The following is an 11,511-nucleotide window of genomic DNA, read 5'->3' on the forward strand; positions in this document are numbered from 1 at the left end:
AAGTGGGTTTTTGAAAATTGCTACAATATATGCCATTGAATTGTCCGTAGGATTTACTCACATAAATGCACTTTACGTGAGTAAATAGCGTTTGAAAATTGCTACAATAGTAGTTACATTTATGCGCGTAACTCCTTTTGAAAATTACCCCCTAAGCGTTTTCCCCATAGATACAAAATGAGAAACGTTCTTTAGTAGAGTACTGGTCTAAGCATAAAATATGCCATAGTGGGGCAGATCAAGGGTCCATCAAACCTAGTATCTTGTCTCCAGCAGAGGCCAATCAATGTTACAAGTACCTGGCAAGTATCCAAACATTAAATAGAGCTCATGTTACTAATGCAAACAAGCAGTGGCTATTCCCTATTGATTAATGGCATTTTATGGACTTCTCCAGGAGCTTATCCAAACCTTTTTTAAACCCAGTTCCACTAGCTGCCTTAACCACATCCTCTGGCAATAAATTCCAGAGCTTAATTGTACATTGAGTGAAAAAGAAATTTCTCCATTTGTTTTAAATGTGCTACTTGCAAACTTCATGGAGTGCCCCCTGGTCCTTGTAATATCAAAACAGTAAATAACTGTTTCACATTTACCCGTTCAAGTCTTGGAAATAGGGTTGCCAACTGTCCAGTTTTGGACCGGACAGCCAGGTTTTCAGGCATTCTGTAGTGTGTCCAGTCAGAAGAACCGACCGGACACTAAATGTCTGGTTTCGCAGGTGGATCCTCCTTTTTTCCCCACAGTCTTTTAGAGCAGCGGTTCTCAACCGGTATGTCGCCAAGAACACGCAGGTGTGTCGCCACACTTCCCGGTCCCCCGCTGACCCAGCTGCTCCCCGGTCCTCCTCCGCCCGGACTTAAAATGTTGTCAGCCCGGGCAGAACGCGGCAGAACAGGTGGAATCAGCGGCACCGGCATGGTCTCTTCTTCCCGTCCCCCTCCCCCACGGCCCAGAAGAGGAAGTGGTGAGCAGTGGGTGCGTGCGCAGGAAGAAGAGACCATGCTAGTGTGGTCAGCATCGTATGTTTGGCCGATTGGCACAACCTGGGTTCCACCCTCCCCCACACACAAATTATTTATTTATAACAGATTTTATATGAAAAAGGACAGCACGCAATCTTCTGAAGTAAAAATATGACTTACAGCAACATGTATATTATTATGTTTATATGCACTGCTAAGGTGCCAACCAGAAAATTATGCAAAAAAGACACTTGGAACCCATATGGCAGGGATGACCATCTCCGGTCCTTAGCCACAGACAGGTCTGGTTTTCAGGATTTCCACATTAAATATCCTTGAGGTATATTTGCAATTAGTGGTGATATGCATTGAAATCTATCTCGTGCATATTCAATATGGATAATCTGAAAACCAGATTTATTTGTGGCTCTTGGGGATCAGCGTTAGCCATCCCTGCCATATATTATTAGGCCTATTGTAACACACTTTGGATGTGCACAGGCCCTCACAGAAAGCCATGAGTAAACTGAATTACAATTATAGTGTAGTGAACCTCCCATACCAAAATAGCACTAATGGTAAGCACTATAATAACAACCATACCTTTGAAAAGGAAAGACTGCAAATATTATACCAGATTGTAGACAACCAATACACCTCCTACTGGGAAAAAGAAGGCAAGCCAGACTGTGAGAGATACCCACATAGACACTAGATGCTAACAGAATACTGCACCTTGATCACACATGCAGAGCACACATACCCTCACCAAATAAGGAAATAAAGAGATAATAAAGTAAAAGAAAAATACACAGACAAAAACTGGACTAGAAATCACAATAAGCAAGACTGTGTGCAGTGCAACAATGGAAAACAAATATTACCATTCCTCATAAAACATCAAACAATAACATCAACAAATATAAAAGAATCATAATAGTAAAACCAAACTATTAAAAATAATAACTATTTCAAAATAGATGGTGAATAATAACCATATCCAATAATTTAAAAAACTCACATAAACATTTGAAAAAGATCCCAAATGTCAATAAATTATTTCCAAACAGCAGAAATATCAAATATAAGTTAAAGCTAATAATTAAAAATCTCCTGCTCTCCATGCCTGGGAACTTTTGAATCCTGTCAACCTGAGATTATTGTGGATTAGTTGGGGATGGAGGGTGTACAGACTTTCTCTTTTCTCGTACGTACATACACATGCTCACAGACACACATGCTCACATGCATACACACATGCTCTCGCTCACACACTCAGACACATACACATATGCATGCTTGCAGATATACATGCTCAGAAACACACAGGCACATACATGCTCGCAGACATACACACTTGCTCACATGCAAGTTTACAGACACATACTCACAGATACATACTCTCGTTCACACGCTTGCTTGCAGATAAACACGCTCACACACAAATTCTCACACGTACTTGTAGGCACACACTTGCTTTCATACGTTCTCAGATACATACACACTCGCAGACATACTCTCACATGCATGCTCACACACATGCTCGAAACACACACGCTTTCTTACACGCATGCTGTTATAGTTATTGATGTTTGGGTGGATCCTTGGACACTGTGGCAGCTGATCACGCCCACACGGGGCAGTCCCGTAAGGGACCACAGTGTCAGGCTAGACTCTGGACACACAAACACACAGGTCAATCCAGTACCGAGTGGTAGGAAGAGCTGCGTTAGTGCCCGGCGCACCCGCGGTTGCCGCACGCACAGTGCAGCTCACCTACCGCTCGATCCTGTATGTAAATAGCTTGCAAATGCAAGCTGCATCTAAGAAGCGTCCGTGAAGCGTTAGGCCCGCACAACCCATTTTACTGTATAGAGCGCCTATACAGTAACCTGGGTGCGCGGGCCTAACGCTTCACGGCCACGTTGGTATCTGTCATTTCAAATGACATTTGAAATGACAGGTACCAGGAAGTGGACAGTTCTCAGACGCTCGGGATTGTCAGCTCTCTCCCCTCCTCCCGAAGCAAGCAACCAAAGCGGAAAAACGTCACGTCTTGAGGGGGCCCAATTGCACGAACAGGGGCCGCTTTCGCCCGTGCAGGCGTCCATCTTCGCGGGCAGCTGGAGGCAGGAGAGGGGAGCCGCGGTCGTCCTCGCCGATGTCCAGAGGGGGGCTGCAAAAAGTAAGTCGCTTCGTCGCTTTACACTGCCAGTCCCCCCTCCCCTCCTCCCGGAGCAAGGCTGCTTTTCGCGCCCTGCTTCGGGAGGAGGGGAGGGGGGACTGGCAATCCCGAGCGTAGGATTGCCCGTCCTCTCTCCCCTCGCTCTCTTGCTACTTTTTTTTCGCCTTTTTTTTTTTTTTTGCTTTGGGAGGAGGGGAGAGGACTGGGGCTGCCCCGGAGACCAGCACCCATGGACACGGCCAGGGCAGGAGAGCGGGGGCTGGGGGAAAGTTTGCCGCCTACCCTTACCCCTGCCTCTAACGCAGGCGTAAGGGTAAGCGGTAAGTTAGCAGGTTAAACGCGCGGCAAAACGGCAGGGTAAAATAGCGATAGTCGGGGCGCGGGTTACTGGATGCTAGGGAATAGCTAATTCGATCGTTTGCATGCAATATACATGCCGCGTGCGGAAGGGGTTACCCGGGGATTTAAGGACGCAGTAAGAGTAGGTTAAAGGGGATTGTGGATCGCAGGAAGGGCTAACGCGGCCGGAAAGTGAGTAGAACGCGGGTTAGGAGCGGGGTAAACGCGGCCGCACTTTACTGGATAGACCTGACAGATTTGAATCTTTTATTAAACAGTTTTGAAAACCACCAGAGGTGGCAGTAGTGAGTAGTAGATGTTGAGCCCGGCTGGGTAGGTCTCCCACAGAATGCTGGAACAGCGAATCCTCTGCTAGGCAGTGCTGTAGTGGAAAAAGACTGAGAGTTATGAGTACATGATAAGAAGCATTCAGAGTCCCAGGTTGAATTAGGAGAAGCTCTGAGACAGGGAGAGCAGGCCCTTGAGGAGCGAGTACCTGATCCCTTAGAGCAGAGAGACTCAGTTGTATTGTACTCACGTAGCAGTAACAGAGATTCCACTAGACTAGAGGTCTGGCACTGGAACAGAGGGCAGGCCCTCGAGGAGCGAGTACCTGGTTCCAGGGAAACAGTACTGTGGAATAGATGGTAGTTGTACTCACAGATGGAAACTGTTAGTGAAGTCCTCCAAGTAGAAGGGTTTGAAGATGCAGGCAGCGACTCAGGGAACATGGGCCCTCGAGGAGCGAGTACCGGTTTCCTGATAGCACCTGAAAGAAGCAGAAGAGGCCCCCGAGGAGCGAGTACCCCGTTAGCAACCCCGAAGGGTGTAAGAGTTCCAGATAGCACTGAAGTGGCAGAGCAGCTTCGGTACGGAGAGCGAATCCCATCCGTAGAGATACCGTTGCTAACTCGATGAGCTAGCAAATACTGTAGGCTTAAATATCCCGGCAGCGTGACGTCATATCAGGGGGACGCCCCTGAGGTTCGCGCCAACGTGGAAATAAAGATGAGGGTGGCGTGCGCGCGTGTGCCCTAAGGTACCTTGGAGGAGATTGGCAGGAGGCAGTACCAAAGCCGGTCCGGGGACGCTGGAGAGGTCGGCAAACAAACGCTGCGGCAGGAGAAGTCGCAAGTAGTGAGAGGTAGGCGGGGCGAAGCCGTCGAAGACAGACGGTCGCAACACACGCTCACAAAGACATATACTCTTGCTTACACACATGCTCACATAGACATACACACATAGTCACTTGTGCTCATGCAGTCTACACACACTCGCTCTCACACACACACACACACACACACACACCACCCAGTGACTCACTGACATAAGTTAAAAAGATACAAGTTTTAAATTACATTGGTGGTGGTTGGTGGAACTCTGCAGGGCCCAGGAGAACGTCTGGTCTTCCAGTTAATGTTTCAGAAGGATGTCTTTCTTGGACTGGTAATGGGCAGGCTGCAAGGCCTTCATACTTTTCATTTGTGTTTTTTTGCCACGACCTGAGGATGAAAGGGGTCCACTTGAAGTGGATAGCAATAGGGGGCCTTGAGGCAGCAGCAGGAGGTCTGTTAGCTGCCTTCTGCCAGGACAGGAAGAACAGGGACATGGGGAGGCAGTTGGAATGTTTCCTGCCGCCATGGCTGAAGGAGAGCAGAGGAAATAGACCCAGGGAGCCCCGACCACCATCGCAGAGAACATGAAAGTAAGTAGAATCAAGTGAGAGCCTGGGAGAAGGTTTCTACACCCTGGGAAGTGCTGCCATATGGGGCCTGGCTTTGATCGTAGCAACTCTGCAGGCATGGGGCCACTGCGATCAACACCAGGTATATGTTTGGCCTGACCGGCCTACCAGGGAATACCCAAAGCACCAATAGGCCAATCTGTCTCTGGCTACAGATCACTGCTCCCTCTGCAACATAGTAATGTGTACTCTGCCTCTGGCTATTGAGTGTTGTTTACTAATGGCTGATGCTCTCCATCTAAGAGAAATAATCCCATAAAATCCTGTCCACAAATATATCAAACATAAAACTAAACAGGAATAAGAAAATAAGTATAACAATGGCAAGCAGGTTTTATCAAATTTAGAACATATAAGGGTGTCAGCAAGCCAGGAAACAAGTGCAAGACCACCTTTAAGGTGGTAGACCAGACCTCTCCATCATTCACCAATATAGAATGTAAAGTCAACCTAAACAATATCAAGAAAATAGTTATTTTTAAGTGCTTTTTTAAGCATATAAAATAGACCTATATGTACAATGTTCAGAAAAATCAACGTGATAACAGAGAAAACAAAACTCTGATGTCAGCTGGCGTTTCAAATATTCTGCATCAGGGGGACTTATCTGAAAACATTCCAAGCATCTGCACCTTCCTGATGTTACTCTTGACTGACATTTTGGAAATCCATATCATAGCCCCTTGTTCCAGAACTTTGGTACCGGGGAAAAAAAACATTTTTTGTACATTATTAATTTTTTTCTTGTATTTCAATGTCTCAATCTTACCTCCCCCGTCTGTCCTCTCCTCTGTAGGGTATACACCTTTAGATTCCTAAATATCATCTCATAAGTCTTATGGCACAGACCCTATTCCATTTTGGCAGCCTTATCTGGATCACTTTCATTTTGTTTATAACCTTCCAGAGGTACAGACAGAATGAAGGCAGTCCAGGGAAGGGCAACCAAAATGGAGTGAGGCCTTTTGAGATGAACTTAGGGATCTAAATATTATAGAGGGGAAGAGACCAAGAAACAAAACGGAAGCCGATCCAAATTATAAAGTAGCAACCAAAAAGAAGTGATTGGTGAAATCAAGACACGTTTATTAGATAATCTGGTGAAGATGATAGCCTGACTCTGGCCGGGTTTCACTCATGCAAATGAGCTGCCTCAGGGGCTACTTCAGATCTTATATAGGCTTGCAGGATATATAGTAGGATACTCCTTGTCTTTGTGCGAAAGATTATAATTCTTTGTTGCAACCAAAGCATCTGTGCACTTTTCAAGTTCGCGCCACTAGCAATCCCGGAGTGAAAACTTTAAAATATGCAGAATTCTCTTATATCTCTGTGTGCCTGCTAAAATTGTATAACATCATTGGGGCCACGGCGTCTGTACTCTTGGCATTTTCGCGCCACTAGCAACTCCGGAAGGGAGGGGAAGAGAGACAGGGAAGATATGACAGAGACTTTCAAATACCTGAAAGGTATTAATAAGGCATAAGAAGTGAACCTTTGTGTATATTACCTTAAAGATTGGACAACATACTTCAACACAATGTCTCAATCTATGATATATTCAGAAAAATCACATTGAAGAAGAATAAGGTTGTTCAATCCTGCTTTTCTTTGGTCCTGTCTTTAGATTATCTCATTATTCTGATATTATGAATTAATTTGTTACACTAGCATCTGACCCTTTTTCAACTGAAGCCTTATCTCTGTAGTTAAGTGTATGGAGTGGCACCAATATGGAATAGGACAAGGAGCAGGCAAGACATAGAACTATCCTCCTGCTGGATAGGCTGGGAGGGGGGCTGTCAGAGGAGTCAAGATACAGGGCATCTTTAGCTGTGGGGGTTGCTGCAAAGGAAAGGGCTTTATGGATTTGTTAGGGAGGAATTCCAGAAACTGGTGTGTTTGGGAGGGGGTGTTAGATAGAGGTGCCCCTTTGTTGGAGGAGGAGGGGAAGGAGTATAGGGAAATTGGGAGGACATGGCCTCTCCCTCAATTGTCCCTACATGGCAGGGTTGATGCACTATTTTAATTTCACCTCCCAAACATGCACTAAATTTACCTGTGCAAGGTGTTTGTGGTAAATTTAGTCCAGGCTAGTACACAGCATGGTAATGATTAAACAGCTCATTACCCCCTTCTTTCTATATTTTGCACACATAGCCACACTAAAAACGATCATTCCCACATTACTTTTAGCGTGCTGCATTAGCGCATTTACTGGCCCATACTCGAGCCTTACTGTGTTGCATTGTATCTAGTATGCATATTAGCACATCAGACCTCTGTTTTCTAAAAGCGAAGACCCAAGTGATTAATGATCTCACCAGCATATGCATACATATTTTTTTCAAACTTGTTGCTCTGAGTCATGGCCATCCATAATTGAGCAACAAGTCACGAGGTACTGTGGTATAACACCACGCCTGGGAGAGTGCAGGATTCTTCCCAGGTGTGGTACTGCGTCATTGTACCTACCACATGCTCACGTGTCTGGTTACTGTTGTAATATGTTTGCAAAGTAAATAAAAAATATTTATTTCAAGCAAGCCCAAAACAAGATTTTTTTTATTTTAATATTCTGCAGTGTTTATTTCAGATTAGGCTGCCTGACAAGAGCATCTACTCTCAGCCCATTTCCTAATAAGTAATTATCTTTATGACATTGCAGTTGGCACTCTCAGCAGAGATGCCAAAGAGAAAACTAGCTTTCTAGAAGAAAACTGAATCACGCTGGGAGGGGCAGTGTGGGGAAGTATGTGCTATATTACTACCTTGTACTACCTGTTATATGGGTGACTGGAAAAAGAAAAAAAAAGCTTTGGTAAGTTTCCAGAACTGCCAGTCTAGTACTTTCTTTTGTCTATCAAAGTTCCTGGCACCCTTGCAAAATTCCCAGTTGGAGTACAGCAGAACTGCAAGGCAGAGTAAACTTTGGAAGAGCTGTCTTGCTCTTGGGTACAGCCTTAGCATTTGCATAGTAGAGCCGAAAGCCAGCAAAGCAGCTAAACCTTTTTCTTACCTGTGCCATTGTGTTGTAGCAAAGATGCAAATCAACAGAGCACTCACGTCTTTCAAATTATCCTGTCGCAGATAGTAAGCTATTTTAGGGACAGTTGCTGTGATAGTGATACATCCAGATAACTGCCCATGCCTGTACTTAGATGCCTGACCCAGACTCTCAGACTGAAGACTCTGTGGTAATAAGTTGTACTCAGTAATAGCTTCTTAATACTGGTTTATTACACCTAGGCTGTAACATAAGTAGAACTTGGCTTGCAATAATGCAGGCTTGTACAAGCATAACTTAGATCAGGGGTGGGCAATTCCAGTCCTCGAGGGCCACAAACCTGTTGAGGTTTTAGGATATCCTAATGAATATGCATGACATAGATTTGCATACAACTGAGGCAGAGTGCATGCAAATCTCTCTCATGCATATTCATTAGGGATATCCTGAAAACCAGACTGGTTTGTGGCCCTCGAGGACCGGAACTGCCCACCCCTGATCATAGTTAAACACAATTATTGTGTGGGATTCCAAAATGGCGGTGGCAGGCAGCTAAGAGGCAAAGTTCCTTTTTCTTTATAAATGCTTACACAGTTTTACCTTGATATGGGACACAAAAGGAAGAGTAAGTCGGTGGCTTTCCCAGTGGCCCCACTCAGTGGTGTACCTAAAGTATTTGGCATCTGGGGTAGATACTTCCTTTTGTACCACTCTCCTTTCACTTCTCCAAGATGCAGCTATTCTCTCAGGCCACATTTTCCAAATATGATACCTGATTCACTAAGGGTTTTCTCCATAAACACAAAATGGAAGAAAAGCCTTAATAAATCTGACCCATGATTTGCTGCTTCTTTCTGGGAACCTCACCATACATCATTCCTCACCATTTATTCCTGCCTCTGTTACCCTCCCCAGAAGATGGTGAACCACATAACTGTGAGCCTGAAAATTTTTTTTCACTCAGCGCACAATTAAGCTCTGGAATTTGTTGCCTGAGGATGTGGTTGGGGCAGTTGGTGTAGCTGGGTTCAAAAAAGGTTTGGATAAGTTCTGGAGGAGAAGTCCATTAACTGCTATTAATCAAGCTGACTTAGGGAATAGCCTCTGCTATTACTGGCATCAATAGCATGGGATCTACTTAGTGTTTGGGTAATTGCCAGGTTCTTGTGGCCTGGTTTGGCCTCTGTTGGAAACAGGATGCTGGGCTTGATGGACCCTTGACCCAGCATGGCAATTTCTTATGCTGTTCAGATTGAGACTAAAGTTTGCCCAGACTTACCTGAGGTCCCCTTTCAAAACCCTAACTTGATCTTCTTTGTGGATGGATCCTGCCTCCAGGGTTCCTTTGAGTCCTTTGTGGCTGCAGTCTGCTCACCCACTATTATCAAGGCTGTTCACCTCCCTCAGGGTCTCGGCCTAGGTGGCTAAACGTTTTACTCTTACTCATGCCTGCCTCTTGGCAGAGGGCCAGACTATACCTATCTACACAGACTTCTATTCTGCTTTTGGAGCTGTGCAAGATTTTGATATCATCTGGTGAAACCATTGTTTTTTGTTTTTTACTTCTTCAGATGCACCCATCAAGAACTCTGCCTATATTCCCACTTTGTTGCAGTCTCTCTCTTTCCCTTCACAGTTACCATGGCTAATTGTGTGACACATACCTTAGCAGACCCTGGCAGATTCAGCAGCCCAAGCAACTACTATCTGAATGAACCCCTCACTCCCTAATGAACATCTTTTACCTTTACTGTTCTCTAACCAAGTTTTTTTTGACATATCTGTTTGATTGTAGAAAGACACTGATGATGCTCTATGTAGAAGCACCATGGCTGTATGCATGACCTCTGGCTAGGCACTAATAAAGTTCCTGTTGCATCCCGTCCCTCCTGCCATATCTTGGCTGACTGGCACACCATTTGAGCAAAAGGCAGATTATGCATGAAATTCACTCACAATGGTGAACACCTAAACTTGGCCATGTTGTAGAAAGTGTTACCCAGAGTTTCAGTACCTGTGCAGTTGCACCCTCACATTTGAAAGCCCCTTGGGACCCATTTGTGAGACTACAAATAGATTTTATACATAAGTAAAACAAGGGGGCAAAAATTGAGTTTAAAATAAATAACATTACTTGTTTTATATTGCACTTAGTCCATGATGTGTCAGGGCAGTGATGGGGTTTTTCTAGAGGTTGTGGAGGGATTGGGCCGTTGTGGCTCATAGATGCAGAGTAGGCAGCATCAGGCTGCAAAAAAGGGAGATCGCATTTTGACAGCGTTATGCCACCAAGTTTGGAGGCAGACGCATAGGGAAGTTAGCTACTTCCCACAATCCTGCTAAGGCTTCGGTCCCTAGCTTGGCAGTCAGGAGGAGGTGGAGTAAGTAGTGGTTGCGGTGGTAAGAAAGGCATCAGCAATTTGTTTTTGTTTTTGCAGTGGCAGCCTTGGAGGAGCTGCTGCTGTTGGGAGGCATGTTTTGGCATCTGGGGGCACTGGGAAAGCCCCTGGTGTGAGCAGGAAATGCAGGCTGCTTTATCAGGATGCTGTGGTGATATCACTTCCTGTTGCACAGCATAGCTATGATAAAAATTAAATTAAAAAAAGGCATAAATAAGTAAAAATAAAATTTAAAAAGACATGACCTAAGCCATTGGAGGCCTCAGGAGGGGGATCTGACAGTTTCAAAGTTTGGGGCAAAGAAAATGTGGTCCCAACACCAATATGAATAAAATAACCTAAAATAAATAAGAAGTACCACAGAGGACATTAGAATGGGTGTAAACAGGGCCTGTTTAGTCCCTGGATGGGATTCAAAATGTTTAAATGAGGCAAAAAAAAAGCAGCAGTTGCAATGCCTCCATAAAAACCCTAAAATCACCCCAAAATACATAAAAAATACATCAGAAGGCATTTGTAGGAAGGTCAGATTCTTAAGACAATGCCTTTATTAAATATAAAAACTCACAGGAAAGCGGTATCCATGCCACTTTAGAATTCACAGGATTTTTTTTAAAGGAAAAATGGGGATAAAAGGGTTAAAACCCACAAAAATTACATCAACTATCTTAAAAAGAGGGAAAAGATTTTAAAATTAAGTTTTATTGTGAAAAATAACTCCAAACTGTACAGTTTCTACTGCTCTGGGCCGAGTTTATGGTGTTACAGAGCATGACTGAATTAGATTCCAAACTGTTTTAAACTGCAAGTGAAGCCGTCTCCTAGGCAACCTACTAGACAGAGAAAATATAATGAAGCAGCTGGCGCAAGGA

The sequence above is a fragment of the Rhinatrema bivittatum genome, chromosome 5, assembly GCF_901001135.1.
Source record: "Rhinatrema bivittatum chromosome 5, aRhiBiv1.1, whole genome shotgun sequence".
NCBI classification, from domain to species: Eukaryota; Metazoa; Chordata; class Amphibia; order Gymnophiona; family Rhinatrematidae; genus Rhinatrema; species Rhinatrema bivittatum.